The following is a 16,771-nucleotide window of genomic DNA, read 5'->3' as shown; positions in this document are numbered from 1 at the left end:
CAAACAACATGAGGAGGTGGGATGTAATCAAAAACACATTTTAAGCTCCACTTATCATTATCTTTTAAATAGCTAATGGATGAAATGACACATGTGAACAGGGTCACTCATAAAGAGCTGGTGGAGACCAAACCAGAGCTAAATATCCTGCTGGAACATGTTTACCACAACAACTGTGTCAGGTGATCATATGTTTTTGATTTTCTACCACCAAGTGGTCAAACATTCAATTAATGCAGTTTTACATATCAGCTTTTTGGGTAATTAAATTGTATTTACACAATGAGTTTTTTTAGTCACGCAGTTTGTTTAGTAAAATGCCTGTTTTGAGTTGATATTGTCAAATACCGACGCTTTGTCACGACCGTCGGCGTTTGATGCTCACACAAAAGGCACTAGCGGTGGTAGGAGATGCACCAGGCTTTCCATTACAATGTAAACCAGTAAACGCTCAGAGAAAGTGCTGTGATGACGTAGTTTAAAGAGCGAAAGAGACACACAGGATGGGTCCAACAAACACAAGGCTTTCCTCCAAGAGACCGCTGTTCGTGTCCCGTGCGTTACGTTTCACTTTCACTTTACAATCAGCTGTTCGTCATGTACCGTGTTCACAACGTTTAGTGTCATTTTCACTGTACAAACATAGTCGTTTTAAGCCCAACCATGTAGTTCTTTCCTAAACCTAACTATAGTGGTTTTGTTGGCAGATCCTAAAGTGACACCAACGGGCGTGATGCCGACACCAAGGGGCGTGACGCCAACGCCAAGGGGCGATATGTGACCAGTTGGGATGAGAACGTGTTGGAAAGACAACATTTCAGGGGGGAGTAACCCGTCCAGTAGCTTTAGGGAAAATAGAAAGAAGCTCGGAGTGGTATTGTGACGGATTGTTCCGTGTTCACAACGTCCAGTCACTTTTTCACAGTAACATAGTAGTTTTAAGCCCAACCATGTCGTTTTTTTTCCTAAACCTAACTATAGTGGTTTTGTTTTGTTTAATTCTCAACATTGAGCACGGCTTTACTGCGACTGCAAAGTGACGCTGAGGGGTCTGACAACGCGTCAGTGACAAGTTGGGATGAGAACGTGTTGCAACAGACCAAAAGGCCAAATCAAATTCATGCTTCAAAACTGAGAAAAGAAGCAGAGTTGGTAAATTCATATAGTATTTTTCACATGAGATGAACTCACATTCAGAGATATATATATTTCACATGATGAATCAGTCATTTCAACTCTTTTTATTATTAGTTATTCTCATTCATTTGGTCTCAATATTGTCTCATAAGTGGTGGTTAAATAAATGGCGGGTGTTACTGTTACTGTTACTGTACAGAGTATGTGAGTAATTAACTGAAGTAAACAAACACGAGTTAACAGACAGATAAACACACACATGGCAGCAGCAGCAGTGAAGCTGCAGCTCGTCACCAACACCCACTCTGTTCCCAGCAGATGTCAGTGTTACATAATGACTCTCTGATGTAACACACACACTGAGCATGTGTTCACTGGCACATGAGGGAACTCAGACAACGATTTTCAGGTGGTCAAATATACATAGACGGATGAATGAACTGCAACTGTTTGGTTTGAATCACGGTGGATTCTGATACTGTTTTATATACGGAGAAAACTCTTTACTGATTTCAGTTTGAAAGACGATATAACACGACTTTAAATTTATAAGAAATAAAACACCCCATTGCTATTTCAATGCACTCAGTGGTTTTTGTTGGGACAGCCTTAATGGATCTGATGTGAGCAGTAGCTTATAGTGGCTAATGTTAGTCTCCATGCACTTGCAGGTGCAGCATTTAGCGTTATCCTGTAAATACCACTAGTGGCCTCGGTGGCCATTGTTCAGCTGCCCAGGTTGATAATGACTAGAAAAAGCTCCGAGGTCATTGAAGGTGAAAGTGTTGTTTCTGACCGGCAGGTCATGGAGAAAAACAGAACAACAACCAGCATGTGACGCGCTCACCTTGACCATGTGATGCTTTGTGATGTCAGATAATATATTTGACATGAAAGATAAGACTTTATGAACAATGTGACCTGTCTGTTGAGGACCTGGTGATGTGCACATTCAACTGATTGAATACTTGATATCACATGTGACGGCGAGGACAGCTGCTCCGCTGTTACTCCCTCTGCTCTTTGAATCAGCAGCAACAATAACCCGTCTAGCAACTAGTCAGGTTTTTATCTATCATGTTCCCAGCTTCTGCTCACAGCTAGTAAAGTCATTCTGTGAGCTGGTTATTGTTCATGTTACATGTTTGAGAGCCATGCAAAGCCAAATATGGGACTCTGAGTTTTTAAATCACTTCATTTGTTCCCAGTGCAACAACTTTAAACATCTCCATGTAGTGTTTAAAGACTCTAACATAGAATAAGATCCTAGATCTCTGGAACAACTATATCCACATTCAAATTCATATATATTTATACACATGTGGCGGTACTGATTCCCCAGACTTCAGTTGATCAGGCAGAAGACTGAGAACCAGTTCCCATCCACATAAAAATACAAAATAAAATGCCTCCTTAATAATAATAATAATAACTAGAGGTGCACTCGGAGAGCGCAGACCTCCGCCAAGGCAGGTTTCATGAACGCGTCATTAGTTACACTGCACATATCTTAAAGCCTGTGGTGCTAATGCACAGGCTGACCGGAGTTATTAAAACAAATTCCCGAAGACGGATCATGATCCAGATCGCCACCAAAATCTAATGGATTGTTCATTGTGCCGCACTCCACCCCTCCAAAACATTTCATTCAAATCCATCGCTGACTTTTGGAGTAATCCTCCAAACGGACAAACCAACAAACCAACGGCGGTGAAAACATGACCTCCTTGGTGGAGTTAATAAACAAATGCCTCTGCAATAACGAAAAAAAGGAAACTGAATTTTTTTATTTCATTACTTTTACCCTCCTTTAAAGTTTCCCCAAATGAAACAGACCAAAAGAAATGGGTATAAAGGGGTTTCAGTGAAAATCAACAAATGAATAGAATAACAAAATAAAGCCTGCAGGCGCTAGGCTATCGCTAGGCTATTGTGAGGCAAGCAAGCTCCTTGCACAAATAGCACCTAATGGCCCTGATGCAGGTAACCTAACTGAAGGGTGTATATTTTGTGTTTCCCCAACTAGGACAGTCAACACTCTCTCAATATGCAAAACACACAAAAGAGCACAAGATTCTCAATAGGGCATAAAACAGCATTTTCTGGCTTGGCTGATAATACATGTTGCAGTTAGTTGTGCAGTTTCCCACCTCTCTTAAGCCCTACAGAAAGGGGAGTAGTCGTCACACCCTGATTGGCCGAGAGTGGAACGCACCAAGCTGCTCTAAACTATCATTTAAGAGCCAACAGGTGAAGTGAATCACCCTCCAATCACTCAGCTATTCAACCAAATCAAAAACACACACCCGGGGAAAAGGGAAACGACAGCAAGCACCAGAGACGGGGAGGCTGCCACACACAGAGAATTACTTTGCCACATATAAATTTAAAAAATACAAAATACAGCGATGCACACGCTGTGTGAAAAAAGAGTAAAAAAAGAAAGACAGATTGAATCACACACAGAGATGTTCACAGTTGGAGTATCTTCAGTCCTTCAGCGTCTCGTCTGTCTGCGGAAGAACAGCAGTTAGTGCAGAGATAACACACACACACACACACTGCACTACCGCAGAGCTGTGTTTACCCCCGAGGCCTCAGTGCACACACACACACACACACACACACACACACACACACAAAACCCATACCTCCAACATGTCACTTATCCAGACGTATGTGAAGCAGCTTTGTTTTCACATCAGCCTCTACTGTGAGTGTTCCTGAAGTGTGCTGGTGTGTATACGCAGGTATATGTCGTATATAAACTCCTGGCGAGAGATACGTATCAATGCACAGCATGCAGATCAATGCTGCTTCTTTCATGGAATCTGTGGTGTTTGCCGTGCACATGAGACTTTGGCTCCCTGACTGCAGCGTTTAAGGCAGCGCCTCCTGCCAGGCAACACAAGTAACCAGTCAAATGACACCGAGCCTGGAGAGAGAGAGACGCTGTCTGAAGGACGAACTGGGGGGACAAATGTCTCAGCCTCTGCTGTCATTCATGGAGGGGTTATGAAATATGAAATGAAGGAGACGATGAGGCAGACATAACAACATAACTGACACTTGCGTCACTGAGTGGGTATTTGTTTACCGGTAGTGGAGGAAGTATTCATATCCTTTACTTCACTAAAAGCAATAAAAATACACCTGTGAGTGTTATACTACACACAGTATTATATTATTATTACTGAATCAAACAGAGTTTTTTAACTGAGGATTTTCCCAACTATCATAGTTACCTGGAAACATGGTCATATGAGAGAGCTGTGGTTCCACTGGGGATTGAACCCAGGACTTTCTGCGTGTAAAGCAGACGTGATGACCACTACACCATGGAACCTGTATCTATAATCTACGCGAGGCATAAATGTGGTTCTGAACGTACAGAATTATCAACCCGTTCTCCCGTTACTTTTAGTTTCACACGGGACATGAACAGCGGTCTCCTGGTTGATAGTCTTGTGTTTGTTTGACCCATCCACCACTCCAAAGCGCCCGCCCGCCCTTCGCGGACTCTCACGCTATTAATACTGCATCACTTGCTCCAACCGTCGAATAACACCGGGTTTACATTGGAGTTAGTTTAAAGCCCGGTTCTGTTGCTAAAGGGTGCCTCCGTGTGTCGGTTTCCAATGCCGAGGGGTTGATTAGTTATATCCTACCAACCTACTGATGATATATTAGTAATGCAAGAATTAAGTCAGGTTTTTCTTAGTTAATCCGGTGATAGTTGCCTGTAGGTCTGTGTGTACCCTGCAAACAGGAGGTGCTAGGATTTATTGGATTGTGGTACAATCCTACATTTGTTGACTTCACAACTGATGTTAGTCAGGTGGTAATAAGACAGAGTTTTGGTTCCACTGGGGATTGAACCCAGGACCTTCTGCGTGTAAAGCAGACGTGATGACCACTACACTATGGAACCTCTGTGATGTGACAATTTATAATATAATGAAGGCATAAATGTGGTTCTGAATAGTTCAGCGGTTAACAAGCTGCTTTTAGAGTCTCATAAGAAAATGAAAGTGTGTTGTTTCTTGGTTGGACTCATGCAAAACAAATTAGTTTCTTATCAACACTCACACAACGCTCAATTTCCTTTGACAGACAATAAATGCAGTTCAAATTGGGCTTTTGACGACTTCCATTTTCAGGTTTTCTTCAGTATCAAAGTAATTCAGTGATTGCTGTCTGTACATCTATATCCAGGTGTTAATAAGAGAGAAGTCTGGTTCCACTGGGGATTGAACCCAGGACTTTCTGCGTGTAAAGCAGACGTGATGACCACTACACTATAGAACCTCTGGGATATGAATGACTGTAATCTAATCATGACATAAATGTGATTCTGAATATGGTTTAAACAACTACAGTTCATATTTAAGGATCCAGACGTGTTTTTGTTGTCAAACTTGCATCTTAACGAGCTGAGCAGAGAGGTGATCCAGCTTTCTAAACTAAGGCTAGGTTTGGGTCTAGGAGACGGACAGAAACCAAGATGGAGGCGACCAAAAACCAAGGTGGTGACGACCAATAACTTAGATGGTGATGGCCAAAAACCAAGATGGAGACGGACAACAGCATGATTTCCTTTATGGCACAGTCCTGAATTTATTGATTTGACTTCTAACTCCAAACATGTTATCATAAGACAGAGTTGTGGTTCCACTGGGGATTGAACCCAGGACCTTCTGCGTGTAAAGCAGACGTGATGACCACTACACTATGGAACCTCTGTCACAGCCTTCTGTCTATCAATCAATCATCATGGACTTCACAGTGTTAATGATTGATCTGTGTGTGAAGGTGGTGTAGAACAGTCTAGCAGCTGATGTGAAAACACTGCTGCCAGAGTTGACATTTGCAGTTTCTTGGTTGACCTTTAATACTACTAATAAAACATGTGTGTTGATTAGAATTTTATTTTAAGTTCCAGACTAGATTGAAACTCACAATCTTACAAGCAGACCTGCTTCTAAACGCCTCATATGAGCCGTATACACGCTGAACTCTATATATACAGTATACTGTACTGCTACACGGACATGTGCAGAGCTTTCTGCTCGTGCGAGCAGCTTTGGAAAGGCTCATCCATCGGGTCCATATGGGGGCCCTGAGGGCGGGAAGGCGATGGTGTGTGTGTGTGTGTGTGTGTGTGTGTGTGTGTGTGTGTTTGGGGAAGGGGCACAGAAGGCTGAGCAGCATGTTTCTCGCTCAGTACGGAGTCCAACTGGAGCACCAAGAGGCTCAAACTACCTATTAATATATTTAATAAGCATGGGGGGGATGGTGGGATCTTTGTGTGTGTGTGTGTGTGTGTGTGTGTGTGTGTGTGTGTGTGTGTGTGTGTGTGTGTGTGTGTGTGTGTGTGTGTGCCAGTAGGTTGTTTAACATTGGAGTGTAAGGATAAGTGATATTTTATATGCTTCTTCTTGTCTCATCTTTTAAGTCTCATGTTCAGACTCACACCAGCAGTGGATGTATCCACTAACTAGTATAGTGTATTTATCAGAGCCTGATGTCTCTTCTTCCATTAAAAACACATCACTGAGCCTCACTGTGTCACTGCAACTTAGGGCCCTGCTGTGATGGGAGTACCACACGCTGTTCATTGGCCGAGCTTAGTGAGCGGGAGGGAGTGTAGACCTGGATGAGGGAGTTCAGGTAGGAGGGAGGGAGTGTAGACCTGGATGAGGGTCTGTAACAGTGATGGTTGTAACAGTGATGAACAGTGACATTAAGCACAACAGGTTACAGGATAGGTGTGGTGACTTCTTCAGCCTGCACATCTAACACACAGATAAAGGCAGCGGGGGACTTTCAATGACCACAGACACTTTTACAGCAGCGTGTGACGGCTGTTTGGTTGCTTGGTGGTACTTTCCCCGCCTCACATACCTGAAGAACAGTGAAGTGTTTGGAGCTGCCTCAGTGTGTCAGTTGTGTTTGGCTGCTGGTGATAAGCTGCTGCTCTTTCATGTGTCGCTAGAGGACGTTACTGCGGTTAGACAGGAAACAACTACCAGGAGCCCTGCCTGTGTGTGTGTGTGTGTGTGTGTGTGTGTGTGTGCGTGTGTGTGTGTGTGTGTGTGTGTGTGTGTGTGTGTGTGTGTGTGTGCGTGTGTGTGTGTGTGTGTGTGTGTGTGTGTGTGTGTGTGTACTCATATGAAAACCTTGTATCTTCATCTTCAGCTCCAGTGTGATCAGAGGAATTATCTGCATATAGTTTTGGAATGAAAACGTATTGACTGATATGTGCTCTCTGTCCGACACTCAGTGGATGATTAATATAAAGCTTCAGACAGGAAACGGCTGGCTACAAAGACAGGAAACAGGGGAAACTGCTAGCTTAAGACTGTCTGTTTAATTCGTACAAAATAATGGAAGTTTTGCGCTGGGTTACGGGTCTTTGGACAAAGCCAGGCTAGCGGTTTCCCCCTGTTTCAAGTCTTTGTGCTAAGCTAAGCTAACCAGCAGCTGGCTTGCGAGATAGACTTGAATATATTCAATCCTTTCAATCCTTTATCTAGTAGGTTCAACCAATTAAACAAGAAAGTTCATTAGACAAAGCTATATGTGATAGAGGTTCCATTGTGTAGTGGTCATCACGTCTGCTTTACATGCAGAAGGTCCTGGGTTCAATCCCCAGTGGAAACAGAGCTCTGTCTTATTACCACCTGGCTAACTTCAGATGTGAAGTCAACAATTTCTTTCCATTTTACATCATCCAACCAAGAAACAGCAAACTTCCATGTTTGTTGTGAGACTCTAAAGGAAGCTTTTTAACTGGTGAACTATAGAGAGATGTTCACATCACAGAAGGTCCTAGGTTCAATCTCCAGTGGAACCAGAACTCTTGTCTTATTATTCTCACACGGCTGAAGTGGTTTTGGTGGATATGTGCAAACCTCAGTAGTAAATATAACATGTCAGTGGTTCTGTAGACTATAGTGTCATCGTCTGCTTTACAGAGAGAACGTCCTGGGTTCGATCTCCAGTAGAACCAGGGTTCTTTCATAAATAGCTGAAGTCAAATATGGAGGCAAATAAATTATACCATAAGGTACAAAACACAGTATTCGGCTGTTACTACAGCAATAAAATGCTACAGAATGTTTTCTGAATAATAATCCGAGGATTATGTGCAGTTCTTAGTCTTTGGGTAGAGAAAAACACATTCAGGGGTTCCATAGTGTAGTGGTCATCACGTCTGCTTTACACGCGAAGGCAAGCCGCGTATAGGTGTAGAGGACTTTTTCTTGACCAGAAGCCTTTCAGAAAGGAAGCGTCTTCAAATCCCTCCTTACCCAAATATAATGTCACATACTTGGTTCAGAATATTTTGCTACATCTTGTGTGTATAATACAAAACAATTACATTTAACCTTTTAAAAAGTTTAAAATAAAATTAATCACAGATTTTTGGACAAATCATGTGGAAACAATTAATCTTTTAGGATGATGATAATAAGATAATAAGACCTTATGATTTAAAGATTATACATGCTACTTTTACATGCTGCTACTGGTAAAAGTTTATTTGAACTTAATAATATTGACAATAATAATAATTTATTTCTATAGCACACATGTATAAAACACAAAATAAAGTGCTCGACATCATAGAATAGAGAAACACCCTTTATATAATTATGTATATATATATATAAGATATGTATGATATATAATAATATATAAGATATTATTTCCAAATATGCCAGTTTTAAGTAAAACTGGCATAATATTTGGAAATAATATAAGTATATTAAGGCACAACAACAGATGTTTATGGTACAGATGTGTCAGCATATGAATATAAATTTATTATTTAATTTCTATAAAGTAAAGAGAGTCACAGTGTTGCTTTCAAGATATTTTATTGAACAGCTGGATTCTTAAGAATTAAACACAATCAAAACTGACAACAATATAATATATAAAACAAATGAAAAGCATATGAAATATGAAGTATATATACAGTACATAGTGTATCCATAAACACATTTACAATATTAGTACTGAAAAAATAATCAATCAACTCTGGTTTCAGCTTCTCAAATGTTAGGATTGCTGCTTCTCTGTAAACTGCCAGATTACTACCTTTCACCTTATACTACAGTATATCTCATATCCCATACTATATCATAATTTACCATAGGACAATATTATAATGCTGTACTCTAGTCTCCAAATGCTCCTGTATAGATTCTATTTACTATTATATTCTTATTTTTACTTGTATATACTTCTTTATTATTTCTGTATTTTACTTCTCTATTTATCTGTTTTTATTTCTGTCTTTATGCTGCAACAACCGAATTTCTCCGCTCTGGATCAATAAAGGTTTATCTTATCTTAATATGATTATAGTTCACAATATATACAGGATACAACTTACAGTATAACAGGGACACTAGTGTGCATGTAAAGGGGCAATTATTCTAGTGCAATAATTACATGTATTCTAGTGTAATACTTATATTTATTCTAATGCAATAATTATATTTATTCTAGTGCAATAATTATATTTATTCTAGTGCAATAATTATATTTATTCTAATGCAATAATTATATTTATTCTAGTGCAATAATTATATTTATTCTAATGCAATAATTATATTTATTCTAGTGCAATAATTATATTTATTCTAGTGCAATAATTATATTTATTCGAATGCAATAATTATATTTATTCTAGTGCAATAATTATATTTATTCTAATGCAATAATTTGGTATTTATATATTTAGAAGCGGCCCTGACGACATACAGTGTTACAGTGGTACAGTGTGTGTTTGTGTGAGAGGATATATTTGGGGTTTGGGGGTTTGGTGGGTTCACTTCCTCTTCTCTGCGACCCATCTGTCCCTTTCAGCCTGGTAGAAGTCAGACTGAGTGAACTCCATCCAGGTCATCTCGGTCTCCATGCCCTTAGCCTTGTACAAGGAGAACACTCTAGAGGGGCAGTAGATGTACTTCCCCGCCACCCCGGGGAAACTTGTATGAGTGTGAGGGCTGTGGGGACTCTGCTTTAGTGGCAGGTGACAGAACCGGCACAGGCGACCTGTTGGCAGCTGAACCGATGACTTCCTCTTGGCCCTCTCCTCTGCCACCTTCCTCCACTCAGCCCCCCTCTGCCTGGCGGCGTCCAGCTCCCGCTCAAAGAATGGAGATGCAGCAAAGTCCTCAAAAGTCATTCGGGGGTTTGTGAGGCCTTCATCTGCATATGTCTTAAAGACCTTTGTGGAGCAGTAAAAGTACTTCACTGTATTCGTCTGATAAAAAAAATGAACTGAAGAGCCGTCACCAAGATACCTAGACTTTGGCTGACCGCAGGCTAAACAGTTCCTGGTCATTTTCTTCTGCTGCTGCTGTTGCTGCTGATGTTGTTGTTGTTGTTTTTCCAGGATCTCGGTCACAATCTTCTCCACCGTGGCCCGGCTCAGTGACTCATCCTGGGAGGGAGTCACAGGTGGAGGGTTGAGAGTGGCAGGAGGCAGGGTTGTGACAGGCACACTGACTGTTTGGCTGCCTGTGGTCAAACTCTGCCACAGCTGCTGTGTCTCCAAAACCTTCTCTGGGCTGGTATTGAGTGAGGAGCTTGTGTTTTTTAATTTGGCCAGATGTTTTACATATCTAGAGATCCCGCTGAATGACTACAGTGAGAGCGTTGGTCTTCACAAGGTCATGTTTCTGAGGGGGAGACTTGTCCTGAAGCGAAGGATCCGTTTTAATCCTCATGGCTTCATCAGAGGGGTCCTGCCCTTCCTGAATGACACCTCCATCCTTCCTGGGAAGAAGTTGATGGTCTTCTTCATTATCTCCTGTGCGCAGCAAAACACAATGCATATTAAATACAAAGTTATTCATGTTAACGTTATTCAGCACTTGTAATGACTAGCATTTGATATTACACAGATAGACAGACAGACAGATTCAATAACATATTGCCATATCAACGTGATTGATTGGAATTTGTCTTAGTGAGCTCACTTATTCAGTCAAGACAGGGAAAGACAAAAATAGTAAAGCCACTGACTTACAAAGCACACAATACATTAATCAAAGTATAAAACAGCAAAACACAATGCATATTATATACAGAGTTATTAACAGTAATCATCATTTGTAATGACTAACTAACAGCATTTGATATTACACAGACAGATAGACATAAACCTGCATCTTACATGTAGGCTATAAAATAGACATAAGTTACAGTATTTACCCATTCAAAATGTACACTGAGCTTGTCTAAAATACGACTGCTCTTCCACATGTGCAAAGTAATAAAATGAGCTACTGTTAACGCTGACATACTGTATACATACACAACGTAACATAACCTTAATGTACTTAGCTAACGTTACCTTATCCAACAACAAACCCGAGTTACAACCTGTCAATGCTAAAACAACAACATGTAAGCCAACTAACTATTAGAAGAACAGTTTGCCCATTAAAACAACTGAGAAGAGTTAATTTACTACTTGAAATAATGATCCCCACTTACGTTTGATAAGTTTGACGTCGTGATAGATGACAAAGCTGTGATAAAACACTGCAGATCGTCCGATCATGTAGTCGTGTATCTTCTCTATGCTGCTGCCGATGCTGTGAGGTCTGTCACTCAAAGGTGACAACGGGGTCTCCTTACTGGTATCCAAAGGGGTCAAACAGCGCCCCCAAAATCCCACTTGTGGCCAGAAATATATGACAGCCGTAGTGATAAGGACTACCATAGAGAATGAATGGTAAAAGGTCCTGGGTTCAATCCCCAGTGGAAACAGAGCTCTGTCTTATTACCACCTGGCTAACTTCAGATGTGAAGTCAACAATTTCTTTCCATTTTACATCATCCAACCAAGAAACAGCAAACTTCCATGTTTGTTGTGAGACTCTAAAGGAAGCTTTTTAACTGGTGAACTATAGAGAGATGTTCACATCACAGAAGGTCCTAGGTTCAATCTCCAGTGGAACCAGAACTCTTGTCTTATTATTCTCACACGGCTGAAGTGGTTTTGGTGGATATGTGCAAACCTCAGTAGTAAATATAACATGTCAGTGGTTCTGTAGACTATAGTGTCATCGTCTGCTTTACAGAGAGAACGTCCTGGGTTCGATCTCCAGTAGAACCAGGGTTCTTTCATAAATAGCTGAAGTCAAATATGGAGGCAAATAAATTATACCATAAGGTACAAAACACAGTATTCTGCTGTTACTACAGCAATAAAATGCTACAGAATGTTTTCTGAATAATAATCCAAGGATTATGTGCAGTTCTTACTCTTTGGGTAGAGAAAAACACATTCAGGGGTTCCATAGTGTAGTGGTCATCACGTCTGCTTTACACGCAGAAGGTCCTGGGTTCAATCCCCAGTGGAACCACAGCTCTCTCATATTAACGCCTGGCTATAGACGTACTGTCTATAGCCACTGTCTATAACTGTCAATGGATTACTTTGATACTGACGAAAAACTAAAAATGGCAGTAGTCAAAAGCCCCATTTGGACTGGATATGTTGTGTGTTTAGTGATATCTGTAAAGGAATAGAAACGTTGTGTGTGTGTTGATAAAAAAAAGTCATTTTTTGCATCATTCAACCAAGAAACAACACACTTCCATGTTCTTTTGAGACTCTAAAAGCAGCTTTTTAACTGCTGAACAATTCAGAACCACATTTATGTCTCGATTAGATTATAAAGTATCATATCACAGAGGTTCCATAGTGTAGTGGTCATCACGTCTGCTTTACACGCAGAAGATCCTGGGTTCAATCCCCAGTGGAACCACAACTTTGGTGTTATGGCCTGTACCTTGATCAAAGGGAATTGATTGGTAAATATAAACCAAATCTTTCTTGCTCAGAAACCCCCTTCATGGTGAATCTACATAGGAACGCCACCCATCCTCTGAATGCTCTATAGCAGGGGTGCCCAATACGTCGATCGCGATCTACCGGTCGATCGCGAAGGTAGTGTGGGTAGATCGCATGGCATTAAAAAAAAAAAAAAATTTTTTTTTTTTTTCAAATAGACGTCAGCCAACAAATTGCAACACTGTTTCACCTGAACTCATCTGGAGTGGAGGATGAGATTTTGACACTACAAGCTGACATTCAGCTTAAGTCCAGGGCTCATGGACAGTTCTGGAACTTACTCACAGAGGAAAAGTACCCCAACATGAGGAAATGTGCTACCTCCTTGACTGCATTATTCGGCTCCACTTATTTATGCGAGTCAGCCTTTTCCCACATGAAGATTATTAAGTCCAAATACCATTCCACCTTGACTGATGATCATTTGGAAGTGTGCTTGAGGCTGGCTATCAGCAGCTACTGTCCGGACTATGCATCCCTGGCTGATTCCATTCAGTGCAAGTCATCAGAGTAAGGTAATGACAAAAAATGTACAGAGTTATATTGTACAATATGGGTTCATGCAGTTATGCAAGGTACACCAACATATATTGTACATATAAAGAATACTCAATATATTTATAAATAAATATATGTTTTGCATTTTTATAGTAGGTAGATCATTTTGACTTGGTCATTTTATAAGTAGCTCGCATGCTGAAAAAGTGTGGGCACTCCTGCTCTATAGGTCTCTAGTTAAGATTACAGTTGACTTCAGCCATATAAAAGAAGTCTTGGTTCCACTGGGGATTGAACCCAGGACCTTCTGCGTGTAAAGCAGACGTGATTACCACTACACTATGGAACCTGTGTGATATGGGTCATGTTTCAAGTCTGGTTCATAATTAATATGGTGCCATTAACTACGCTGCCTCCATAGTTGCTTCTTTCTTGGTCGGGCTCTAATGCACAGGAGACAAAACAACATCCGTTTATATTTAAGGATCCAGACAGAATTTTGATCTTTTTTTTTATCAAACTTGCATCTTAACAAGCTGAGCTGAGAGGGTGTTTTAGCTTTCTAAACTAAGGCTAGGTTTGGGTCTAGGAGACGGACAGAAACCAAGATGTTGACGACCAAAAACCAAGATGGCAACAGCCAAAAACCCGGATGGCGACAGACATCAACATGGTTTTCCTTTGTTTATGGCAGAGTGCTGAATTTATTGATTTGACTTCTAACTCCAACCATGTTATCATAAGACAGAGTTGTGATTCCACTGGGGATTGAACCCAGGACCTTCTGCGTGTAAAGCAGACGTGATGACCACTACACTATGGAACCTCTGTCACAGCCTTCTGTCTATCAATCAATCATCATGGACTTCACAGTGTTAATGATTGATCTGTGTGCAAAGGTGGTGTAGATCAGTTTAGCAGTTGATGTCCCCCAGGGTTCGGTGCTTGGTCCCCTCCTCATTACCTGCTTCCCCTTGGTCACATCATACGCCGCCATGGCCTCCACTTCTACGCCGACGACATCCAGCTCTATATTTCCTCAAAATCCATCACCACCGCTACACTGACCAACAATTTGGCTTAATTTATGTAATTCAAAGACTGTTTAGGAACTCCAGTATGTAGAAATATTCAAACACCATTTTAGAATAGATGTAAAGGGGAGACTCGTGGGTACCCATAGAACCCATTTTCACTCACATATCTTGAGATACTGAGATGTAGCGGCCAGGCCCGCCGGCGAGCCGTCGGATTTTTAAGATGTTCAAGAGAGTAAATAGTGGACATGGTTATAGAGGACTTATTGGGGATTCTTGTCATTCTTGTGTAACATTCACACTCAAAACTTCATTCAACACAGGTTCATTCTGGGTCATGTGTCTACTGTTTCACTGCTCAGTGACGGCAGGTAGAATGGAGATGATGGAGATATGTAAAAATATACTGGATGTATGAATCATGCATCCTCTGATGTTATCTAAGACGGGGGTTTGTGGTTTTATTTAAACCGTCTTTCTTGTGTTGCTCTTCAGAAGAAGCTTCTGTGATCCTCAGCAGCAGCAGTGTGACTCACTTCCTCTTGTCATTTTTAAAACAAGTCACCAAAAGTTCAGTCACATCTCCCCGTCTAATCCTTAAATCTCAATTTATCTCCACCATCTTAAATCCTTCAGTTCATTTGATGCTGCGAGCGACTGAAGGCGGCAAGAGGAAGGGTGGCTTCTCTTTCTTTTTTGTTTTGAGCTCCCCTGATGAGCGCCGATGAAATGACTTTGGCGGCTGCTGCTAATGCGCTATAATTGGTACGAGGAGCGGATCGCTCTGAACAATTATAAGACGCGGGAGCTGTAATCTCTGCTGAGACTCTGAGGGGAGAAAGATTCTCTCCATCTTTGGTGTCAGCCTGCTCAGTTTTAGCTTTCAAACACAGTGAAGATGTAGTTCTTGACAGCACAGGTTGTACCTGCTGCAGCCTGGAGGACTACACTTCAGACTGTCTGGTGTCAGTTGTTAGAAAGACAAACTGTCAGCTAGCAGCAGACTGACACCTGACACTGTCTCAGCTTCAGTTTAAAGGCTGTCTGCAGGTCCTCATAAGGTGTTGAAATGTCTTTGTCACAGTGTGGTACAGATGGACTCACACGCAGGACACTGACGAGAGGTTGGTGAAGTTTGAGGAAGGTTTAGGACCTGAACCAACACAATATCAGTGTGGAGGATCCAAGGTGTCGGTTCACAGACGTCCTCCATCCAATCAAATCCATAAGACCAAGAAGACTTGAAGCTCTAGTCTAAATACTTATGTCTAAATCTATAACACCCCACCGTGCAGAGGTCTGAATACTTTCTGAAGCCCCTGTGCTCCATCCAGCTCTGTCCTCATGACAGCACTAAATACAGCATCAGGATCAGCTACTGTTCAGCTATTTAAGAGCATGATGACACATTCTGCCTCCTGAAGAGATTTCCTGAACAGATCAGTCCTCTCTCTTCAGGTAGTCCTTCCGCTCCAACATGTGAGCGTTGGTTCAGTTGATCTCAGATCATCGAAGAGCGCCAGCTGTGAGCTGATGTGCGTTGGCGGGAAACCTCTGAAGTTATTTGAAACAAACAGACCAAAAATAAATCAAATGGTTTTTGAAATGAAAATAGAAAAAAAACTGTAGGGGGAGATGTATGAAATGACAATATCACAAAACTTTTTATTATTGACGGTTGTCGTCCAGAAACGTCTTCCTGTTGAGGTGAAAAGCACATATAAGCACTGTTTGCTCTACGGTTTCAGGGAGGTGATGCTGTTGCTCATCTGCTGCGCTCTGAAATACAGAACAGAAGTGTGATCCATGTCCACTGTCAGCCCGATCGCACGAAAACACATAGAAATCCCACGATAATGTGCAAGGTGCTTAGCGGGCAATAAGTACATCTTTCTTGATTTCTGCGTGTCATTTGTATTCCATGTATCCTGTACTGACTAATGTAAACACATCCACGTATAAATGCTACGGTAAGAGTTAGTGATGTGGCGACAAAGACCACTTACGGCAGGCGAGTGGGGATGTGGATGGGAACAACAAACCCCAGACTTTAAACCATGAGTGTTTGAGACCGTTGTTGACTGATATTTTGTTTTGTGTCACAATCTCCTCCTCCTCCTACTCAGTATTTTTCCACAACTCCGCCCTCACCTCACCTCACCCCACCAGTCAGCCACTCCCCCCTTATCAGCTCACCTGTCACCTGTCACCACAA

The 16,771-nt window shown here is 41.4% G+C and overlaps 1 protein-coding gene and 9 non-coding genes across 10 annotated transcripts in view; 4 read left to right on the top strand and 6 right to left on the bottom strand.

The window, feature by feature from the left end:
- LOC141781717 (nuclear receptor ROR-alpha A-like) overlaps nucleotides 1–16,771 on the top strand; it is a 95,278-nt gene that overhangs the window by 36,305 nt on the left and 42,202 nt on the right. The window lies entirely within an intron of this gene.
- trnav-uac (transfer RNA valine (anticodon UAC)) lies at nucleotides 4,411–4,483 on the bottom strand. The gene has a single exon. It is a non-coding gene; the product is annotated as a tRNA-Val (tRNA).
- On the bottom strand, nucleotides 4,996–5,068 carry trnav-uac (transfer RNA valine (anticodon UAC)). The gene has a single exon. It is a non-coding gene; the product is annotated as a tRNA-Val (tRNA).
- On the bottom strand, nucleotides 5,373–5,445 carry trnav-uac (transfer RNA valine (anticodon UAC)). The gene has a single exon. It is a non-coding gene; the product is annotated as a tRNA-Val (tRNA).
- On the bottom strand, nucleotides 5,804–5,876 carry trnav-uac (transfer RNA valine (anticodon UAC)). The gene has a single exon. It is a non-coding gene; the product is annotated as a tRNA-Val (tRNA).
- On the top strand, nucleotides 7,728–7,800 carry trnav-uac (transfer RNA valine (anticodon UAC)). Its single transcript has one exon. It is a non-coding gene; the product is annotated as a tRNA-Val (tRNA).
- trnav-uac (transfer RNA valine (anticodon UAC)) lies at nucleotides 12,458–12,530 on the top strand. Its single transcript has one exon. It is a non-coding gene; the product is annotated as a tRNA-Val (tRNA).
- trnav-uac (transfer RNA valine (anticodon UAC)) lies at nucleotides 12,863–12,935 on the top strand. Its single transcript has one exon. It is a non-coding gene; the product is annotated as a tRNA-Val (tRNA).
- Nucleotides 13,796–13,868, bottom strand: trnav-uac (transfer RNA valine (anticodon UAC)). Its single transcript has one exon. It is a non-coding gene; the product is annotated as a tRNA-Val (tRNA).
- trnav-uac (transfer RNA valine (anticodon UAC)) lies at nucleotides 14,273–14,345 on the bottom strand. Its single transcript has one exon. It is a non-coding gene; the product is annotated as a tRNA-Val (tRNA).

This window comes from Sebastes fasciatus, chromosome 2 (assembly GCF_043250625.1).
Source record: "Sebastes fasciatus isolate fSebFas1 chromosome 2, fSebFas1.pri, whole genome shotgun sequence".
Taxonomy (NCBI): Eukaryota; Metazoa; Chordata; class Actinopteri; order Perciformes; family Sebastidae; genus Sebastes; species Sebastes fasciatus.
Note: the sequence above shows the minus strand (reverse complement) of the source record. Positions and strands in the feature narration are given on the sequence as shown.